General features: G+C 37.2%; 2 protein-coding genes and 1 non-coding gene across 3 annotated transcripts in view; 2 read left to right on the top strand and 1 right to left on the bottom strand.

Annotated features, from left to right (window-relative positions):
• The window catches only part of LOC118910112 (uncharacterized), a 92,713-nt gene that overhangs the window by 56,512 nt on the left and 13,490 nt on the right, over positions 1-22,711 (top strand). The gene's annotated exons all lie outside the window — the stretch shown is intronic.
• Positions 1-22,711, bottom strand: part of KIAA1217 (KIAA1217 ortholog) — a 638,036-nt gene that overhangs the window by 607,967 nt on the left and 7,358 nt on the right. The gene's annotated exons all lie outside the window — the stretch shown is intronic.
• Positions 4,423-4,529, top strand: LOC130683209 (U6 spliceosomal RNA). The gene has a single exon (XR_008996830.1). It is a non-coding gene; the product is annotated as a U6 spliceosomal RNA (small nuclear RNA).

Below are 22,711 nucleotides of genomic sequence, written 5' to 3'. Positions count from 1 at the left end.
ACCCTCAGAAGTGTTTTTATTTTTTGTGGGGGGGAGGAGGTGGCACAGATTGAAGGGATTTTTATTTTAGTTGTTGATAATCTTAAATATATGTTCAGGGAGAATAAAATAACAAGAATATTCTACCACATAATACTCTCTTCCTTTGGTTCCAAGTACTGCATTGAAATGAAGCTCCAACCATACACTGCAACTTAAAACCCTGCCACGGCTCCTCAGAGCTTTGGGGCAAATGCCCAAACCCTGGATGTGGCCTGCAGGTCCTGTCCCACTTCTCTCCTTGCCCCCCAGGCTGAAGTGAAGCAGAAAGTGGCCTGGATAGAGAGGGAAGAGCTGAGCCCATCATGCCTGGCCCTGACACCTCCTCCTGCTCCCTCCCTGATTTCCCTCTTCTTACTTCTGTCCAACCCAAGATAAAAGTTCATCTCTTGAACTTATCCCTGATCCTTCTTTCACTTAAAGTCCAATGCTTCAGCCTATCATGTTATCTTTGCTTCAAAATACCCAAAGTTCATCTCTTCCAAATCCTTACCATCACATCCAATGGCTGGACAGGACCTGGTCCCTGTACAACTCTGACTACAGTTCTTACCATCCTTTACTCTGGTTCCCTCCATTTCAGCCTGCTCACAGGTGTCCAAACGTACATGTTCATTCCCACCCAAGGCCGTTCCCCTTTCCCCTGCCTGGACTCCACTCCCCTAGATGACCATGTGTTCATGCACTTACTTTGCTCTTGCGTCATTAAAAGGTCAGCACCTCAGGGTGGCCCTTCATATCCATAATTGAGCATGCACTCCCTAGACTGTCTTCTGCCTTATTACTTGAATTATATTTATTTGTTTGATGTCCTCCGCTAAAATAGGGACAGAGAGGAAAGGCCTTTCACCAGCCCGTTCACCACTGACTCCTATTCCAGTCTTGGCTGGCAGCTCAAGCTGCCTGGACTGGCTCTGCATGCACAGCCTAGGTGCCTACAGAAAACCAGTCCTGAAACCACTCAGTGATGCCGTCTCTGAGAAACAGAGGAGGGGGTTAGCTAATAAGCATCTGAACATGCTTCCTTTGTGCAAGAACCATTTTTAAGGATCTTTATTTCCCAGACCTCAGCCTGATGATCGCCTGAGGGACTGAACAGGCATGAAATCAGTCAGAACTATTCCTGTTGCAAATGAACAGAAAGCCAACTCTGGGAAGGGAAAGGAAGGGAGAAAGAAAAAGTAAGAGGGAGAGAGGGAGAGAGGGACAGAAGGAGAGAGAGAGAAAGAGAGAGACACAGAGCAAGGGGGACAGAGACAGAGGGAGGGAGGGAAGGAGGGAGGAAGGAAGGAAGGGGGAAAAGAAAGAAGGAAAGGTGGGAGGAAGGAGGAGGAGTCAGAAGGAAAGGGCAAGAAAGAAGCCATCCTACAGTGACTTCAGGTGTGGCTCAATCTAGGATCTTTACAGAAGTGCCTTAGGGTGCATTATTCTGCCCCATCTCTCATCTCACTTTGCTTCTTTATGAAAACTATATTCCCTTCAGTGGTAGAGTTGCTTCCTCCATCTGATATACAAATGCTTTATTTGCTTGTTTATTCTCTGTGTCTCTCCAGACTGTAGACTACAACCTCCATGAGACAGGAGATTATTTGTGTTTGTTTGGTTCACTGCTATATCCCCAGGGCCTGGAACTATGCCTGATGCATAGTAGATGCTCAGTAAATACATGCTGAATTAATTAATCAATTATCTACCCATAAATTTCTCCTGCTCAAGAAAAGCAAGTGTAAAGGGAATTTCTCCTGTTGCCTCCTCATCACCCCCTTCCCTCTCACTCAGACATCAAGAAACAGAAGCACATTTTTAAGAACATCTTTTTGAGCCCAATATGATAAAAGACTGGATTAAACAACAAAGGAAGAAATAAGACACAAGTGTAGCAAAAAGACATACGTAGTGACTGAAATAAAATCAGTAGGTACACAATCAATTCATAATTGGAGAGAATAAACTTGAGAAGCATTCCCAGAATAAAAGCCAAATGCATAAAACTATGAAAAATATGCACAAAAGGAATGACACATTTGAAGGACCAATTCTGGAGAGAAAACTCAACTACTAAAAGAATAAACATATGGATGAGAAGCAATAACAGGAAGTGAGAGAAGATAAAACATTCCAGACCCAACGAAGCTACGTTTAGATTTAACATTAATAGTTTCACATCTTCCAAAGAAAATTAATGAGCAGAAATGAATATTACGGCATAGCCTCATCAGAATTTTAAACTCAGACAATTTTTTAAAAGACTCCTAAAATCCCACCAAACTGGGGGAAAAGTCACCTAGAGCTTCTTTTCAAGTATCTCCTGTATAATATTAAATGTCAAACAGCAGGCAGTTTATAGTGTATGGAGGAGGAACATTTATGACTTCAGAATTTTATAAATATCTATGTGCTATTCATATGTTAGGACAGCATATGTTAAGAAAACCACACCTGCAAGTGAAGAATGGCATAAAAAATAACAGCTAGGAGATGAAAAATTCTGATAAATTTACCACTCAATTAGTGTTCTACAAAAATTAACTGACAGCATACCCCAGGTCACCAAGATGTTAATAACACCCTAAGTTCAAAAAAATTGAGGCTTTTAATAGAAAACAATTACCAGTAGGCACTGAAACTGGTTAAATGATTAGAGATAATTCGATAAATGCATTCACTGTTACAAGAAAAATAATATATTCTACAAAAAATACTTGTAATTATTACAATTACAGTAACTGAAACAGAATGCAAAGCATATATTTACTGAAAAAGAAGATACTAGGTAGCAAAAGATTTGACAATTTTGTGTTAAATTCCAGATTAAATTGATGTAAGAGTGATAAATCTGTGTATGCAGTACATGGGAGGGGATGACGGAAGGGAAACTTGAAAGCTAAGAGACTAAATTCCTCTTAAAATGTTAAATTTTAAGTACTGGTAGAATTTAAGACATGGTCTTCCATCAAAGTCTATAATCTAGGAATAAATCTAACAAATGATATGTAAGACATACATGGAAAAAATTATAACACTCTTTTGAAAGACATTAAGGATTCAAATAAAGGGAAAGAAATGTCATGTTCATGGGTCAAAAGACTCAATTTTGTAAAAATTTCAATTCTTCTCAAATTGATCTTTGAATTAAATGCAATTCAACCAGTAACCCAGAAATGGTTTTTATGGAACTTGGCATATTCTAATATGCATATGAAAGAACAAAGGGCAAGAGTGGCCAAGAAACTCTGGAAGAAAACAAAGTAAAGGAGTTTGCACAACCAGACCTTCAGACTTATAAAACTGTGGTGATTCATTACCATAGTGAGGCATTGACTTAGGGATAGACAAACAAAACAGAATAGAGATACCCTAAGCCTCTCATGTATGAAAATGTAATATATGGCAGAGGTGGCATTGCAGATCACAAAAGAAAGGATAGATATTCAATATTTGGTGGTAAGACAATTGGTTGTCCATATGGGGAAAGTAAAATTGGATTCCACAAGACACCCCTCTCACCACAACAAAGGAATAAAGACTTGAACATAAAAGTCAAAACCTAAAAATCTTGAACATACAGGAAAATATCAATATGGTCTCCAGGAGGGAAGAACTTAAATAACATGAAAAAACAACTAATAAAAGAAATGGTTAATATCAAAATACCAACAGCATTCTTCAACAAACTGGAACAAATAGTTCTAAAATTCATATGGAAGCACCAAAGACCCAGAATAGCCAAAGCAATCCTGAGAAGGAAAAATAAAGTGGGAGGGATCTTGCTTTCCAACTTCAAGCTCTACTACAAAGCCACAGTAATCAAGACAATTTGGTACTGGCACAAGAACAGACCCATAGACCAGTGGAACAGAATAGAGACTCCAGATATTAACCCAAACATATACAGTCAATTAATATATGATAAAGGAGCCATGGACATACAATGGGGAAATGACAGCCTCTTCAACAGCTGGTGTTGGCAAAACTGGACAGCTACATGTAAGAGAATGAAACTGGAGCATTGTCTAACTCCATACACAAAAGTAAATTAGAAATGAATCAAAGACCTGAATGTAAGTCATGGAGCCATAAAACTCTTAGAGAAAAACATAGGCAAAAATCTCTTGGACATAAACATGAGCGACTTCTTCATGAACATATCTCCCTGGGCAAGGGAAATAAAAGCAAAAATGAACAAGTGGGACTATATCAAGCTGAAAAGCTTCTGTACAGCAAAGGACACCATCAATAGAACAAAAAGGCATCCTACAGTATGCGAGAATATATTCATAAATGACAGATCCGATAAAGGGTTGACATCCAAAATATATATAAAGAGCTCACATACCTCAACAAACAAAAAGCAAATAATCCAATTAAAAAATGGGTAGATGAGTGCTCGCTTCCGCAGCACATATACTAAAATTGGAATGATACAGAGAAGATTAGCATGGCCCCTACACAAGGATGACACGCAAATTCGTGAAGCATTCCATATTTTTAAAAAAGAAAAAGAAAATGGGTAGAGGAGCTGAACAGACAGTTCTCCAAAGAAGAAATTCAGATGGCCAACAGACACATGAAAAGATGCTCCACATCGCTACTCATCAGAGAAATGCAAATTAAAACCACAATGAGATATCACCTCACACCAGTAAGGATCGCCACCATCCAAAAGACAAACAACAACAAATGTTGGTGAGGATGTAGAGAAAGGGGAACCCTCCTACACTGCTGATGGGAATATAAATTAGTTCAACCATTGTGGAAAGCAGTATGGAGGTTCCTCAAAAACTCAAAATAGAAATACCATTTGACCCAGGAATTCCACTTCTAGGAATTTACCCTAGAATGCAGCAGCCCAGTTTGAAAAAGACATATGCATCCCTATGTTTATTGCAGCACTATTTACAATAGCCAAGAAATGGAAGCAACCTAAGTGTCCATCAGTAGATGAATGGATAAAGAAGATGTGGTATATATACACAATGGAATATTATTCAGCCATAAGAAGAAAACAAATCCTACCATTTGTAACAACATGGATGGAGCTAGAGGGTATTATGCTCAGTGAAATAAGCCAGGTGGAGAAAGACAAGCACCAAATGATTTCACTCATCTGTGGAGTATAAGAACAAAGAAAAACTGAAGGAACAAAACAGCAGCAGAATCACTGAACCCAAGAATGTACTAACAGTTACCAAAGGAAAAGGGACTGGGGAGGATGGGTGGGAAGGGAGGGATAAGGGAGGGGGAAAAGAAAGGGAGCATTATGATTAGCATGTATAATGCAGGGGGCACGGGGAGGGCTGTGCAACACAGAGAAGACAAGTAGCGATTCTACAGCATCTTACTAAGCTGATGGACAGTGACTGCAATGGGGTTTGTTGGGGGGACTTGGTGATGGGAGGAGTCTAGTAAACATAGATTAATGATACCAAAATTTTAAATCTAAAAAATAAAAATAAAGAAATGGTTAATATGTTTACCATAAAATTTAAAAATTCTGTATATAAAAAGATAAGAGGAAACTCTTGTACACTGCTAGCTGGAGTGTAAAATGGTACAACTACTTTAGAAAACAGTTTGACACTTTCTTAAAATTTAAACACACACCTATCACATCTTAAAATTTAAACACACACCTATCACATACCCAGCCATTCGATTCCCAGGCATGTACCCAAGAGAGAAGGAAATATGTGTTCACTCAAAGACGTGTGTAAACATCTTTGTTTTTAATAGCATGAAACTGGAATCAATGCCAATGTCCACCAACATGTGAATGGATAAGCAAATTGTAGGATAGCCATATAATTGGATGTTACTCAGCAATAAAAATGAACTATTTATATATGCAACAACATGGATGAATCTCAAAGTAATTATGCTAATGAAGGAAAGCAGACAAAGCTGAATGCATACTGTATGATTCCAGTTATATAAAGCTCTAAAAAATGTAACTCATCTAATAAAGGAGATGAGCAGACACTTGGAGATGGAAAGTGCAGCAGACGGGAGAGCGGGATTAACTTGGGGGCACCAGGAAACTTTTGGAAGTGCTTTGAATAATTGCACTGTTTTGATTTTGCTGATGGCTTAATAAGTACATAGATGTCAAATTTTATTTTATTGTACATTTTAAATATGTGCAGTTTATGATGTCAATTTTAAAACTATTATAAAAAGATACTATAAAGAAAGTGAAATACAAGGCAAACACTGGAAGTAGGTATCTGCAACGCACATAACTATCAAAGGAATGGTATTCATAATACATTTTTTAAAACCCCCTGAACCCAATGAGAATAAAACAGATAAATCCAATAGAAAAATAAGCAAAAGACACAACAGACATTTCAGAAGAGGGACCACAAATGGTAAACTAACATATAAAAAGATGTTCAATCTCATTAGTAAGCAGGAAAATGTAATTCTAAAATCATACTAATGTACCATTTTACTTCCATAGATTTATAGAAATTTTAAAGTCAAAGTGTGGGCAAGAATGCGGATCAATAGGAACTCTTACACATGGCTGGAGGATATCAGGCCCCTTAAAAAATAAAAAGGTATGCCACTTCAAAAAGCAATGCAGCCTTATACATTAAAATTGAAGTTCTTTGTACCTCATAACCCAGTAATTCTGTCCTCAGGAATGTAATTTAGAGAATTCTCACATGTGTACATTAGTAGACATCTATAGCAATATTCATAGCAGCATTATTTACAATAGTAACAAACTAAAAAGAATCAAGTGTTCATCAACAAGGGACTGGATGAATAAATTGTGATATATTGTCTCAAAAGAAAGGTTATCAGGATATATATGGATGGACTACATAAATGCAACAACATGGATGACTCACAGAAATACACTACAGAGGAAGCAGTAAATTGCATAAAGAAGGATACAATTCTTAAAATTTTTAAAAGAGCAAAATTGAACAAAGATATTGCTTAGAAACACAAACTAGGTGATAAAAGTTAAAAAGTAACTTCAGAGTGTAGCCCTTTCACCTCCTTAGTTAAATTTATCCCTAAGGATAAATATTTTACAGGTATTTTATAGGATAAATATTATAGTTTTTGATGCAATCATAAATGGGATTGCTTTCTTAATGTCTCTTTCTGATAGTCCATTATTAGTATATAGAAACACAACAGAATTCTGTATATTAGTATTATATCCTGCAACTTTACTGAATTCATTTATTAGTCTAACAGCGTTTTGGTTGAGTCTCTAGTATCATGAATAGTACCATGTCATCTGCAAATAGTTTTACTTATTTCTTACCAATTTGGACACCTTTTATTTCTTTTCCTTGCCTGACTTCTGCAGCTAGGATGTCCAGTATGTTGAATAAAAGAGGTGACAGTGGGCATCCTGGTTTCATTCCTGAATTTACAGGAAAAGCTTTCAGCCTCTTCACCATTAAGTATGATGTTAGTTGTGAGTTTCTCATTTGGCCTTTATTGTGTTGAGGTTATGTTCTCTTTATACCCACTTTTTTCAGAGTTTTTACCATAAATGGATATTGAATTTCATCAAATACTTTTGCTCTATATACTAAGAAGATCATATAATTTTTAACCTTCCTGTTAATGTGATGTATCATGTAGACTGACTTGCAGATATTGAACCATCCTTATATCCCTGGAATAAATCCCACTTAATTGTGGTGTATGAAAGTTTTAATGTATTGTTGAATTTGGTTTGCTAATATTTTATTGAGAATTTTGCAGCTATGTTCATCAGAGATATTTGCCTGATGAATTTTCTTATTTGTAATGTCTTTGTCTGGTTTTGATATCAGGTAATGCTGACTTTGTAGAATGAATTTGGAAGTGTTCCTTCCTCTTCAATTTTTTTGAATAGTTTGAAGATAGGTATTAACTCTTCTTTAGATGTTTGGTAGAATTCACCTGTGAAGCTCTCTGGTTTTGGACTTTGGTCTGTTGGAAGTTGTTTTATTACTGATTCATTTTTATCACTAGTAATCAGTCCACTCAGATTTTCTATTTCTTCCAGATTTAATCTAAGAGAATGATAAATTCCCAAGTAAGATGAGTGCTTACCAATGAAAGGAGGATTGGGAAGAACACACAAGTGTAGAGATTGCTCAGAGTAAGAATCTATTAAATTTGGGGGCTGATGTTCTGGGTAAGTCAGGTTCCAGTTAAGTTGCCTGGGCCAGTCAAGGTGATAATATAATAATATAGGTTTATTTTTATAATTTACATGTCTATTTCAACATTTCATGTGTATCAAATGTTACATGATAAAAACATTTGAAAGAAAAATGTTAAACTTCTTAGCATGATAAGGAATAGTATGTAATATATAAGAAGAAATATTAGAAATGTAGTAGCCAAACTTTCAGATAACAAAGAACAATTTATGAAAAAAAAACCACAACTAGTAAATAAAGACAGATAAATACTCACTCTTCACTAATATCTAAAAATTTGCTAGTTGAAGCCATAAATTACTGACAATTAAATTAACATATTTGAAAACATTCTGTATCAGCTATTATATATTTAAAATCCTGGAAGTACCATACATTAGGATACTATTGAAAAATAAATTATCAAAACATTTTAGCATCCTAAAAATATTCTCACATTTTAATTCAAACATTCTATTTTGATAATCCATATTTTACTGCTTATTCATAATAATGAAAAATAAAATAAATGTTTAGCAACATAAAAAGTATTAAGTAAATCATCATATATGTCCTGAAAGGAAAGTTTAAAGGCATTAAAGCTGATGATTTTGAAGATTTATATCATGACCAAAAAGCAATGCTAATAAACATCAGATAAAAAAGAATATAAAGATGAATGTACACCATGATGGCAACCATATTTTTAAAAAAGAAGCCTATGAAAAGGAATGGAATTAAATACTCCAAAACTATAATAGGTTTTGTTGGGTTGATCAGACTACAAGTAATTCCTTACTTTTCTCCATATTTGAAGATTTTCATATGTGAATTATATTTCTTTTATAATTTAAGAGAGTTAATAAGAAGATGAAAAACTAACACTCAGATATTAGGCTGGCATTAGAAAATAATTTTAAAAAATAATTTTACAAACAAATTAGTTTTACCTTCCCCAAAGTACTAGGAACATTATCCAGGTTGGTATTAAAAGAAAGGCAAGCACCAAGAAAAAAAATTAAGTGAATTTAAAACCCCATGAGAATTAAAAAAGAGACAAAAGTAAATTTAGTTGGAAAGGTGGCTAAAACTAATACAGAATATTTCCTTGAATTCATATGAAAGGACAACATGAAGGAAAAATTTGCAAACAATCTTTCCTCCCCACACAGAATGGCTCATTTTTTGAGTGAGGAAAGAATACAAAACTGACCAAAAAAGAACACAAAGTAAAACATTTTCAAATGAGAAATTACATCAATTTGAACTTGACTTCTGAGGTACAAACAACATTTTTAAACAACAGGACACAAAGGTAAGGAGTTGGTACGCCTATCTATTAGTAGACAGCTGCTTATAATTTGGGTTTAGAGTTGGAATACTATTCTCGGAAAATCCAAGTGTGCTCAATTTATAACAGATGTAACCAAGTGTTTATTATGGAAAATGCTAGCATCCATAAAACGGAAGTTCAATGACTAAACAAGCCCTACATGTAAGCAGAATGACACTTATTGTACCGAACAAGAATTCACTCTAATCAGTTGTTGGACATTAATTATTCTATTAACTACACTGTTCTTAATTTTATTCTGCTTGGAAGAAAGGGGACAACTAGCTCATTTTCTGTGTTATCTTTAATTATGTCTTATTCTCATAAGCCCCATACATGATTGCAATCATAAGTGTTAAATGTAGGGAAATACCTAAACATTTCACATGAATCAACATTTCACCCATGTAACTGTCTTTAATCTAAAGGGGGGAAAAGTATCATTCAAGACCTGATTCATAGACTCTCTGTAGTCCTTCCATAATACCAACTCATGCCAGACTTCCTGCCAGAACAGCTTTCCATGTGCCATTTAACAGGTATTCCAAAATCTGTAGCTCCCCATTCAAACCCTTCTCACAAACCACCCTCAAGGCAAGTTCCCAGAAAGACTCTGAATCAGTCACACTATTTTATGAGAATCTTGTTTTCAGTCCTGCTTCACAGGATAGACTGAGAAAGGTACTGACAGGAGGGTAGCAAGGGTCCAAATTTGGTTTCAGAAAGGAATAAAACAGCCAGCAACATAGAAGCAGCATAGTTGATGACATAAGAGGGAAGGGAGACTGTAAGGTCAGCAGGCAGAAGGGCGAGCACCTTGAGAGAGAGATAGGTGTGAAATATGGGTGTAGGAAGTCTCCCACTTGTGTACACTGAGGCAGACTGGAGGACTTCAAGCAGCTGGAAGAATGGACTTGTGGGCTTCACATTCACTAAGAACCAAGGTTATGGTCAGATATGTGAGTCCTTCTGAGTGTGGGAGAGTGTGAAGGCAAAGTCATCAGGTAAACATGGCATAACTTCCTGATGGATCAATTAATTCAATAGCAGGTAATGAATGCATAACTCAAAATAATTACATGCATATTATGGGGGGAATATAAATTTACATGAATTTGTAACTTGCAATATAATGGCTCAAATAATTTCTATGGGTTTTTCAGAACCGTTTAGGGCTAACCACCCAAGTTATGGGATTATGCCTCATTCTTTTCCACCTTTGGGGATAATTTGGGAAAATCTGCTAAGCTATCTAGCCTGTCAATCAAAATTGTCCACCATAAGCTTCTTGTCCACCTTTCAACTTTACCTTCCACTGTTGATAAATCTAATACCATGGTGAAAAACAGTGTAGACAACATCTTAAGAATGTTAAAAATTCTAATTCTACTAATTTAATAATATATTTTTTAAATGTACAAATATTACATACTCCTTTGTATAACTTCAAATGTTCACAATTAGAAGTTCCTTATGAGCCAGCCTCAGCTACTGAAAAACTTGAGAAGCAGCAGAAAAAATGCAAAAATGAATATGAACAGCAAAAAGAATGTTTCAAGTTGCATACATCAAATCTCATGCATCCTTAGCAGAGGCCAACATGACAGTACTAGTAGTCTATTTTTCAACTTTTAAGTAAAGCCTTAATAAGTAATATTTTTTAATTTTCCCAGGTCACAGCAACTAAGAAGCAGATAATTAAATAATCAAAGGAGGAATGGGGATACTGCTGGAAACAGTCTCATTAATAGAAACTACAATGATTGCTATTAATAGAAATAGCAGTTTATAGTTTCAGAAAAAAATTAGAAACTAATAAGCCAGATACAATCATGAAAAAAATATAGAAGTGTAAGGCCATTTGATGGAAAACAACAATAGCCTTAAGCAAGTGGCTTGCTACATGAGAATCAGACAGACTAAAATGGTCGTGGTGGTGCACTCCTCAATATCCATTGGACCCCAAATTATAGTTCAAGTTCATCACTTCCTGCTGGCCAGTGACTGGTCTAAGAATGGGCATGTGAACCAATCCTGGCCAATGAAGTGTGTGAGGAATGCACTACAGGGCTGTCTGATCTGATGCCTCCCAAGAATTCATTTGGCCTTTTGCCACCAGTCTGGGAATGGTGCAAACACATGAGGTAGAGCAGAATTAAGGAAAGAGCAGAGAAACATGAAATTCAAGATTCAGGATATGAAACTTTCCCATAAGGCCCTGGAATCTATGAATTATACTATTTCCTTGTTAAAGCCAGTTTCAGTTGGAATTTCTACTGCAGGCAGTCCGGCGACACTGGTTACACACGCTAAGCTCAAGTTCTGGTGTTGGCACTAGGTGACTTGGAGTAAGAACTTAATTTCATTGAGCCTCAGTGTTCTTTGGTAAAAGTGTCCTTGTTGATAATTGTGAGGATTCAATGAGAAAACAGAGCTCAAGCATCTTGTAGCACATGTGGTCTGTTACTCTAAAGGGTGGCACACCCTAAAACCACACTGTAAAGAGACCATTTGAGAAGCTAGATACATTTGGAAAATATTTTTATCCAGAATTATTTTAATTTAAAATAATGAAGAATATTAGCAAAATTGTTTCTTTACCATGATAATGAGCATTTTTCCTAATCAGAGAGCTAATGATAAATTTCATGAAAATGTGCTAAAACCATTTTTACACACACACACACACCTGTAAATGGTTCTAGCACTTTTCCTTTATATATATAATTTTAGTTGTAAAATACACATAACATAAAATTTGCCATCTTAACCATTTTTAAGTGTATAATTCAGTGGCATTAAGGACCTTCACACTGTTGTGCTACTATATCACCATCATCCATCCATCAAGGTCTTTTCATCTCGCAAAACTGAAAGTCTGTCCCCATTAAATGCTAACTTCCCATTCCCCCTCCCTCAATTGTCAAAACCTAGACTCACAGATTTTTCACTCCTTAAAGACTATAAGCCCCATCCATATGGGTGACCTGAGAATGTTAGGGGAATAATTCTGGGCTTAAAGTAATTAATATAATTACATTGAAATTCTCTATCCCAGAACAGAGTATTCATACAGTAGTTCCAAGAGGTAGCAGTGAGATTCCATTTTCTCTCTTTGTTTAACCAAATAGAAAAATTGAAAGACAAGAGAAGTGTTCAGAACAGGACAAAAACCAATTTTTGGTTCCCTGTCACCTTGCCTTCAATCTTTGGGGAAGCACCTCCCAGGATGCTGCAGCCCCTCAGCCCAGTCCCTCTGTGTGTTCCTCCGGTTCTGCTGATGCCCCAGCCAGTTCATGTCATCAGTCTATTAAGCTCAACCTCGACATCCAGCTCAAAACTCATTTCCACAGAGATTTCCTTATATATTCCTGAATATCAGATCAGCTTTTGTACCCAGCATTTCTCCAGGATTTAGATGTTTCATCATTATTTTCTGTATATTATCATAAAGTTTTGGTAAGCAAATACTTTAAAAAGTTTTTAAGTTAACTTTATTTTATCAAGTGACACATAGTTTAACAGGCTAAATGCTACTGTAAAGTTTAAAACAAAAATACTATTACACTGTCCCATCTCTTCCCAAACTCCTTTCTTCTGTCCTGGAGGCAAACACTTGTGAATTTTTCAGCTACTGAATCTGGCATTTAAATATCTCCTCATTTCCACATAATATGTATATATATATATATATATATATATATGGCTATTTCTTAATTTACTGAGATGAACTTTACATAATGTAAAATTAACCATTTTAAAGTGAGTAACTCAGTGGCATTTAGTACATCCATCATGTTGTGCAGCCACCCCCTTCACCTAGCTGCACGACACTTGCATTACTCCAGAATAAGCCTGCCACCCAGCAAGCAGTTTCTCCCTGCTCCCCTCCCCTCTAGTCCCTAGCCACCAACAATCTGCAGTAGGCTCTATGGATTTATCTGTCCTGAATATTTCATTCTGGTGTTTGTGTCTAGCTTTTTTCATTTACCATAGTGTTTTGGAGGTTCATCCATGTGGTAGCATGTAAGAGTACTTCACTTCTTATTATGGCTGAAGGATATTCCAGTGTGTGTATATACCATAATTTTTGTATCCATTCATCTGTTGATGGACTGATGGACATAATGGCTGGTTGCACCTTTTGGCTCTAGTGCAGCCATGAACATGCTTATACATGTACTTGTTTGAGTCCCTGTTTTCAATTCTTCTGGGTACATACCCAGGAGTAGAATTGCAGGGTCATATGGTAACTCTATGTTTAACTTTTTGAGGAACCATCAAACACAAACACTTATTTTGTGTACACATTATACTTAATGAAATAAGTTTCCTGAAGGGAAGTCCTTTTTTAAAACTAAGTTTGCATTTTGTTTGCTTGCTTTCTTCCTCCCTTCTCACTCTCTCTGTATCTCTGTCTCCAAGTCATATGGCTCCTGGTATGTTTCTCTAGATGCTCCAAAACTATTTATTAAATAGTGACTTCATAAACCTCGAGACTGCTATAAGAAAATACTGTAAAGAATAAGGCCTCCTTAACGAAGAGAAATCCTATCATTTCATCTCTTTCACTAAATAGGGCTGGGTAAAAGAAAAAAGAGGCAAGTTTTTTGCTTGTTTTCCATCTCTGAAAATTTATTCCATATCAGACCAGTCTTGATGTTTCTCCACCCACATACTCTACTCTACACATAAAGGATTTATCAGTAACTAAAATATAATGCAATTTTAAAACTGTTTTAAACTTGTGATGAATAGCAAAGCCAGCAAAAAGAATTATTTAAACATGGCAACAACAAACTTGGGACAAATACTGAATCATAAAATATTTCCCTGGGACACAAAACTTGCTTATAAACAAATGGCTCTTCAGAATATTTCTGCCGCCTTATAAACCACATGAAAATATTTTGAAAAAGAAAAATGCAAAACAAAATTGTTCTGATAAGTACTGAGACATTTAATAGATGAAGGACCATTTCTGAAGCAAGCACTTATTTTAACTACTGCACCAAACTTTCTATGGAGGATATAAGGTAAGGAAGGCAAGAAAACACATTCATTCCGCACCTACTAAATATCCTGAGTAGGCTAAAATGGAAACAAAGAGGATTTCGGCTAACCGGTAGGCAAGCGTGATCACAATGGCTTTGACACTAAAACATAGCTCCAAAAAGGAAAACCCATATGAAAAACTTGTTGAGAAGATACACATATTTTAAGGTGATGTACATGTAATCCTGTGTGATCACTGTTGTGAGGGTCTGGGTCTCATTATCAGGATTAGTTCTCTTCCTGAACAAATTATTTGTTTTTAGATTGTAGATACAGTGATATGTCACTGATGATGTTTCTATTTTTGCACCGTCTGCTAGAGAACTCAGAGCCCAGTTTCCTGACCCACATCTCCAAGGGCAGAGGATTTTGTACCAGACATTTTGTATGCTAATCTCATCTTAGGTTCATTTTTTCTTATCCCTATTTCAACTCTCATGGTTATGTATCTTTATTTAATTGCTCTGACTTTAAATCTATTAGGAATAATGTAAAAACATAAAGAAATCAGCCTCTCCAGTCATCCCACTCCCAAAAAGACTTTTGATTTTAGGATGCTACCCTTAGCTGGTGTATTTTCAGCAATGTGTAATTGATCGAGGTGGGGGTGATCTTAGGTGACCAGTATCATTGGTCTTAAGAACATGGATACCACTTACTGTACCTCACTTTTCTCACTTATCAATGGGCAAAATTCTTACCTCATTACGCAGTGTAAAGAAGTAAAAATACCAAGTGCAGGCAATGCTTTCAAAATGACAGGGTGTAAAGAGAAAAGGCGATCTAGGCAGGGGGTTTAGTACCAAAGCAGAATTTCATTCCTGTGTGTGGTTTTTGTTTCTTTGTTTAATGTTCGTGCATGTGTATGCTGTTGAGAAAGGAGAAACGTGAACTTAATGCCACGACTGGCACAGGAAGGATGACAAGGAAGTATAAACCCACCTTATATTTAAGAAATTGAACATGGGAAGAAAATTAAAAATTAGGTCCTAAAAGAACTATGGATGCTATCAAAGATAAAAATTTTCTGCAGTAATCTGGGGTCTACTTTATAAAGCAACCATTCCAGTCTACCCATCTGTCTTTAAAGAAGCTTTTAATAGGTAAAGCCACATAAATGTTTCTTTTTATTATGCACGTGTAAATATCTTTTATTTTACACGATAGATCAAGATCTAAAAAGCTGCTCCTAGTAAACTGGATTAGCTTTACCCATTCAATTTACCCCATTAAATCATGCGGTCTTCTGTATGTTCAATACTGGGCCAGATTGGAGGTGGGGAGGGGAGAGAGTCCCCAGATGGAGAAGCTGGTTGTAAATGTAATACTTGGGAAGGGCCAACAAGTTTCATCTTATTCAGAAAATGACAATGCATGTTCACCCTGCAAGTGCAGGAAGGCCTGATTGTATGTACTGAGTTTATGTTTTCATTTATAATTTGTGATTCAAAATTTGTACATATGGTGTTTATTTTAACACAAGGGATGCCTAGCATAAAAGGATGATGCATTTACCAATTTAGAACTACCACAAAATGTATACATAAGAATCCATCACAAGGGGAATTTGGTGATCCAAAACCAAGTTCTATATTGTAGATCAGAGTTTTGTTTTAGATGGATCTAAATAAAGGTATTGTTCGTTTATTTTATAAGAAGGAACTTTCCAAATACCCCGAGAATACTTCTGTTTCATTTTGTGTGCACAGAATCTATTATGTTCATATATTTTAATAACATAGCCTCATCTTACAGAAGTATAAGCACAAATTTCTTGGATGCAGCATTAATCAGAAAGCTTCCATAAAATCTTAAAGAATAGGAAGAACAATAATGCCTTTCAAAATTGAAACATTTGTATCACAATTTCTGCTTTTTTTTTCTTTACAATTTCTGCTTTTTTAATACTGTTAAGGCAAAAATACAACCATTAACTTGCAAATTGGGGCAAAGTATTTCCCTTTAAAACAAAACCACTTCTTTCTTAAAGATCATGGCTTTCAAAGGTCATTTTGGTGAACTGAGTAATGACATTTATCCTTTAAATAAGACATTGTAAAAGTTAAATGGCATGTAAGCTTCGCTTTTCTTGCATGGGCAGGTTTAATTGTTAAAACGCAGGTAATGTGATTACTTCCTTTGAATCAGTTCTGCTTTATTTTTAAGAATACATTTGTAGATGAGAGAATTAATATATATGTTTTGGCACTGAAATTCATGAAGTTACATGTTAGTCATCTGCTTAATGCTCATTTTAAATCTCCCCAGTATATATTGGAGACTTCACATTATGAATTCTAAAATAAATGTAAAATCTTACAGCTACATCAAAGAAACTCTAAAAGTGATACAACTTTTATCACTGGATCACATAATGCTCAATAGTAAAGAGGAAGTAAGATAAAATGATAAAATAAGGAATTAAAGGCTCTTCATAGATCAATTAGTTAGGACATCATATGTACAAACTCTGATCACAGTCTTTTCATCGAATTTATTTGCTCCTTCACTCATTTCTTTGACTCTGTGTGAGCTAACCACCAAAGGGGTAAAGACACAAAGACCTTGTTTCTCTGTCCTCCACCATCAAAAGGAAGAGACAGACATGCAAATAACAGTTGCAATAGAATGAAGTAACTGTTGGAAGAGAGACAGGTCACAGTGCTGTGGGAGCAGAGGGGAAGAAGCTACCCTGGGGGTAGAGGAAGCTTTAACAGACAGGTGTTAGCAACTGACTGGATATCAGGGTAAGTTCAAAGAAGAAATCTAAGTTCAGACACCTGACTTGGAGCATTAGCTGGTGTCACCTCTGACTGAAGAAATACAGAAAGGCGAGCTGGTCTGGGGAGTGAAGAAGTGATGATTTCAGATTTGTATGTATTAAGTTTGAGGTGTCTATGCAAGAGTTGGGTGGGATACCCAATAACCAGTTTGCAAGTCTGAACTCAGAAGACAATTCTGAGCTGAGCAGATCTGAGAGTAGGTTTGAAGCCATGGATATAAATGAAATTGCCTAGAGGTGACAGAAATGGTAGATGATGAAGCATTAATTTTGCTGGGGAATACAGTAATCTAAATTGGCTGTTTTTTAGAATGCCTTCAACTCCAGAATCATATCACATATTCTAGGGGGAATTAAAGCCAAACTTTGTTAGAGATACTGAAGAATTTTAATGGATGTCTTGTGTAAAAATAACTACAACTACTACTAATGATGATAATAGTGTAACCATGCAAATCAACACAGGCTCCTAGATAGAGAGAACTTAAAGCCTTAAAAATCAGACTATAAAGGAACAGAACTTTCATATTAACTAATCTGTAGAATGGTCACTGCTATTGAAATCATCATTCCTATGAGGCTGATAAGTATGGAAAGGGCTTTTAAAATATTAGCCGACAGATAGATTTTTAAAGAACAGCATTTGCACCTACCATCTGGTCCATTACAGTCTGCATGGGTAGGAATCAGACTGATTGGATGGAAGTACAAAACAAAATCTCAGATGATACAATAAAACTGAAATGATGAGTGACTGTGAATGGAAACCAGTAGCTCTTGATATTGGCCTTATGGCCTTAGAAATGGAGAAATAACTCAGTATGATAACCAGGGGGAAAGAGCCAAATGAAAATAGTCTTACAGACCAGAACCTGCACGGATGGGCATACAAGAGCCACCCCAGGAATCCGAGCCAGTAAACACAGTCCAAAGCATGAGAGCTTCCAACAGCTCTGCCAGCGATGCTCTAGTAACTCGCCCTACTGACTTCCTGGTGTAAACCGTAGCTGTTCCCCATCTTCATCCTCTGAGATTACACACTGAATCAGACACCTGCATGCCACCCTAACCCCACTCACGACCCTGCCCCCTTTGCCCCATTTGGCATAGTGGAGCACGTCTGTGCTCTTCAGGGGCAATTAAAGATTGAATAGGTAATACTCAAATTTTCTGGACATACTTGCTTGGGAGCAATAAGAAATAAGGCAAGCAATATTTAATCACATAGTATTTATAAGCATTAATAATTAGATACTGGCTATATGTGCAAGTTCATCAAATTTTTTGAAGTGGAAATAATGGCATGGTAACATTTGATCTTTCACAGCAAACACACAAGTTCAGAGGCCCCATGAAAATAAAATTCAACTGCTTCTGACATTTGCAGTGAATATTAATTTGATAGAAAGTATTTGTTAAAAACTTCAAAGAGAAATGTCCTTGAAATAATGTAGGTTCAAAATAGATATCTGTAAGCTGTAGTTAAACTGCAATACAATCATTTCAAATCTCTCCATTAATAGTCAATATCACATCCATCTCCTCTGTTTGGTATGAGCTTACCACACAGTTTAGCAGTCACTTATAGAATTTGCCAGTATGTTCATTGACTGGGCCCCTAACAGTGGCCACATTCCTAACAAGTTAAGTCAACAAAGGGGCTGTGGTTGCAGGTAGGGACATTTATGTTCCTTTTTCCACATTCTTCCTTCAAATTACAGAGAAGCAAGCTCCTGCTATCACTTTGCCTTCCCCCTCCACACCAGACATAGTTGATAACCTGTACAGTTCAGCCCTTGAGCTTTGGAGAGGTGAAGTCTAGAAACTACATTTCTCCTATGCCTGCAAGGCCCCAGTGAAAGTCCTCTGCTGAGAGTGCCTGTGAGGTTGGAAGGGGAAGTCCTTGCCTTTGGATGGCAGCCACAGGCAGGCTCCAGTGTCAGCAAGCAGAGGTACGCCTGACCTGTAGATGTGACACCCTCTTGGGACTCCCATACTTTTAGGAGGCCTGAAAGAGGTCATCCTGGCCTTGGCTCTCCCATTTCTGGTGGATGTGTAGGTCTAATTCCTGGAGTTAAACTTCTCCCCACTGAGATCCCTTCATTAGCTTCGGTTTTCTCTCGCTCCCTTTCCTGGGAGAGGCAGTGGTTGGTATGCGCTGCTGTTACCTGGACAAGGTTTTCCTAGCAGGCAAGGGAACTTCCTCTTTCACTTTCTGGGATCAGACCCAGAGGCTGTCCTTTGTTTCTTGTTCCCTGTGGTAAACACATCTGAGCAGTTCCCAAACCTCCTGTATTTGTTCCCTACTGTTATTGTGACAAATTACCACAAACTGAGTGGCTTAGGAAACAACTTTATTATCTTGGAGGTCTGGAGGTCAGAAATCTGCCTGGGCTAAAATCAAAGTATCACCAGGGCTGCATTCCTTCTGGAGTCTCCAGGGCAGAATCTATTTCCTTGCCTTTTCGTTCTGTAGACTGCCCACAGTCCTTGGCCTGGAGCCCTACATCATCTCAGCCTCTGCTTCTTTCTGTCACCTTCTTGCCTCCCTCTTTATATAGGCCCTTGTGATTCTACTGGACCCAACCCACTATTCCAGGATAATCTCACATCTCGAGATCCTTATCATAATCACATTGGCAAAGTCCCTTTTGCCATGGAAGGTAAAATATTCACAGCTTTTGGGAATTAGATATGGACATTTTTGGGGGGTGGCCATTATTCTGCCTACCATATCTTCCTTCTCAAAGCAGCCCGTCAGCCACTTCCATATTCAAGCAAGTGGTATCAGGTCTGTTCTGAAGAGCCAGTCCCTCCCTCCCTCTGCACACCTGAGCTTACGGGGCCCAATTCCAGATAAAGTAGAGTAGGAGTAGCAAATCCACTCTGAATGAAGCCTAAAACATATTTAAATAAATATAGATTTCATGAAACTCTGCACTGTGGATTAAAGCAAAATTATTACTTATATTTTCCAGCTGGTCAGCAATCTTGCTTGATTAGTTTGCTTTATCGATCAGAACCCTAGAGTATGAGATGGGTAGACAGTAGTAACCCAGTCCACTAGACTCATTATACCCACTACCTAGATATTTCATGAACTACCTGAAAATTCTGTTGTAACAGACTTTGATTCTAATGTATCTATTCTGTAATTCAGATTTTGTAAAACAAATTTCTCAACTCTGGACATATCTGTATAAATCTATATTTGCATATAAGTTTAATACAACTTGAATCATCTGAAAAATATAATTAATTTCACAAAAAGACTTCTACCACTTGACACTAAAATATAGTAAAATCATAGCACCCAAGATTTTTCAACTTTATATCAGGATAGAATGCAAAGCCTTATGAATGCTGATCAATGAAGCTATTCTATTCATTCACATTGGATTAACAAGCACACACTATACTGTTCACACTGCCAGTTCCTTCAGCCAATACAATCCTCATTAGCTATAAATAAAGTCTTCTTCAAGACATTCATAACTGAATATTTAAATCAATATCAGATGCAAAAATGTCCTTGGTGACAACAAAGCAACTGTGTTCAAAAAGCGTAATACCTGCCCATGCAGGAGTCTCATCATCTGTTTAACTGACAATAGCATTATCTGATTAGAACACATCAAAGGATTAATGGAAATTTTTAAATAATATGATGGCAAAGCCAGAAACTACACTGGCCTGAATTATAATGCAGCTCAGGAATACTTTGGCCCAGAAAAAGTGAAGGCTTCAGAAGGCTACTGAAGCCCCATCCTACTCCTGCCACTTATGGTCTTATGCCCTCACCCACACATCCATTCACATCCATTCATTCATTCATTCACTCCTTCCACATCTCCTATGTACCTGAACACTGGGGATATGAAAATAAACAACACACAGTTCTTGTAGTTTGTTCATTCTCTACCAGACGGGAGGAACATTCAAACAATTCACTCTCCCACAGTATGAAAGGGCTAGAACAGAGGTCACTGAAAACAAGAGAAGGAGTCAGTGATTCCACCCAGAAGCTCCCAGTGAGAGGCATCATGATGTGGTGTCTGCACACGGGCCTGTGGAGCTGACTGCCTCTTTGTGGCTTCATCTCTCCATGCTTCACATCACTGTGTGTTAAGCAAAGATAATGACAGCACTTTAGGCATAATAAGGGCCACAAAGACATAGGAATAAGAGCTAGACAGGTGTAAGAAGTGCTATATACATGTTTGTTAAATAAATTACTTGTAAGTTTCACAGAAGGGTAACATCTGGTCAAAACACCTAGAGGGCAAGTCAAGGACACCTTAACTCCAAACTTTGCACATCTCAGGAGCTGAAGAACTGATGTATTTGCTTTCAGAAAAACCCAGGCCCCTGGGGGGTACACACTTTCCCTTTCTCTAGTCTGAGCACATCTGACTTTCTCTTGGAGTACACCAGTGCCCTAAAGGTACCATCTGCAAGTCCTGCCAGTTCTTACTCCAACCAAACCTCTAGTTTGCCCCACTTCTCACCTTCTACAGACTCATACCTGGATGTCCACCTCTGCTCTGGCCCCATCTAATCTCTTCTCCACAGAGTAGCAGGTCATCAAAAATATGACTGTGAAATCCAGGCAAGGAAATTTTAAAAGTGAAAGCACACTTTCCTGAGGCTAAGGAAAAATGCACGCCATCAGCCGCAACTTCCAGGCCTCAGGTGGTGTGGCTCTTCCTCCCCGACTCCTTCCTATATCCCCCTTCCTCTTGCTCTGTGCACTGTACCCACACTGGGCTCCTATCATGTATCACCAAGTGGAGGCTTCCTGCATGTTGTACCCATTGTATTTTGAAAATATTCTAACTCAAAAATGCATTTAATGCATCTGACCTACTGAACATCATAACTCAGCCTACCCACCTTAAACGTGCTCAGAACACTTACATTTAGCCTGATCAAAATCATCTAACACAAAGTCTATTTTATAATAAAGTGCTGAATAGCTCACGTAACTGATTGAATACTGTATTGAAAGTGAAAAACAGACTAGCTGTCTGGGTACAGAGTGGTTGTAAGTGCATTGGTGGTTCATCCTCGTGATCGTGTGGCTGACCGGGAGCTGTGCTCACTTCTGCTGCCCAGCATCACAAGAGTGGGTCCATCTGCATATCACTAGCCTAGAAATAGGTCCAAATTCAAAATTCAAAGTAGGGTTTCTACTGAATATGTTGCTTTTGCACCATTATAAATTCAAAAAATCATAAGTTGAACCATCGTTAAATCAGACACTGTCTATACTGACACATGCCGTAACATGGAGGAACCTTAACAGCATCACGCTAAGTGAAAGAAGCCAGTCACAAAGGGCCA

Source organism: Manis pentadactyla, chromosome 3 (genome assembly GCF_030020395.1).
Source record: "Manis pentadactyla isolate mManPen7 chromosome 3, mManPen7.hap1, whole genome shotgun sequence".
In the NCBI taxonomy this organism is placed as follows: domain Eukaryota; kingdom Metazoa; phylum Chordata; class Mammalia; order Pholidota; family Manidae; genus Manis; species Manis pentadactyla.
This window is presented reverse-complemented; position numbering and strand designations above follow the sequence as displayed.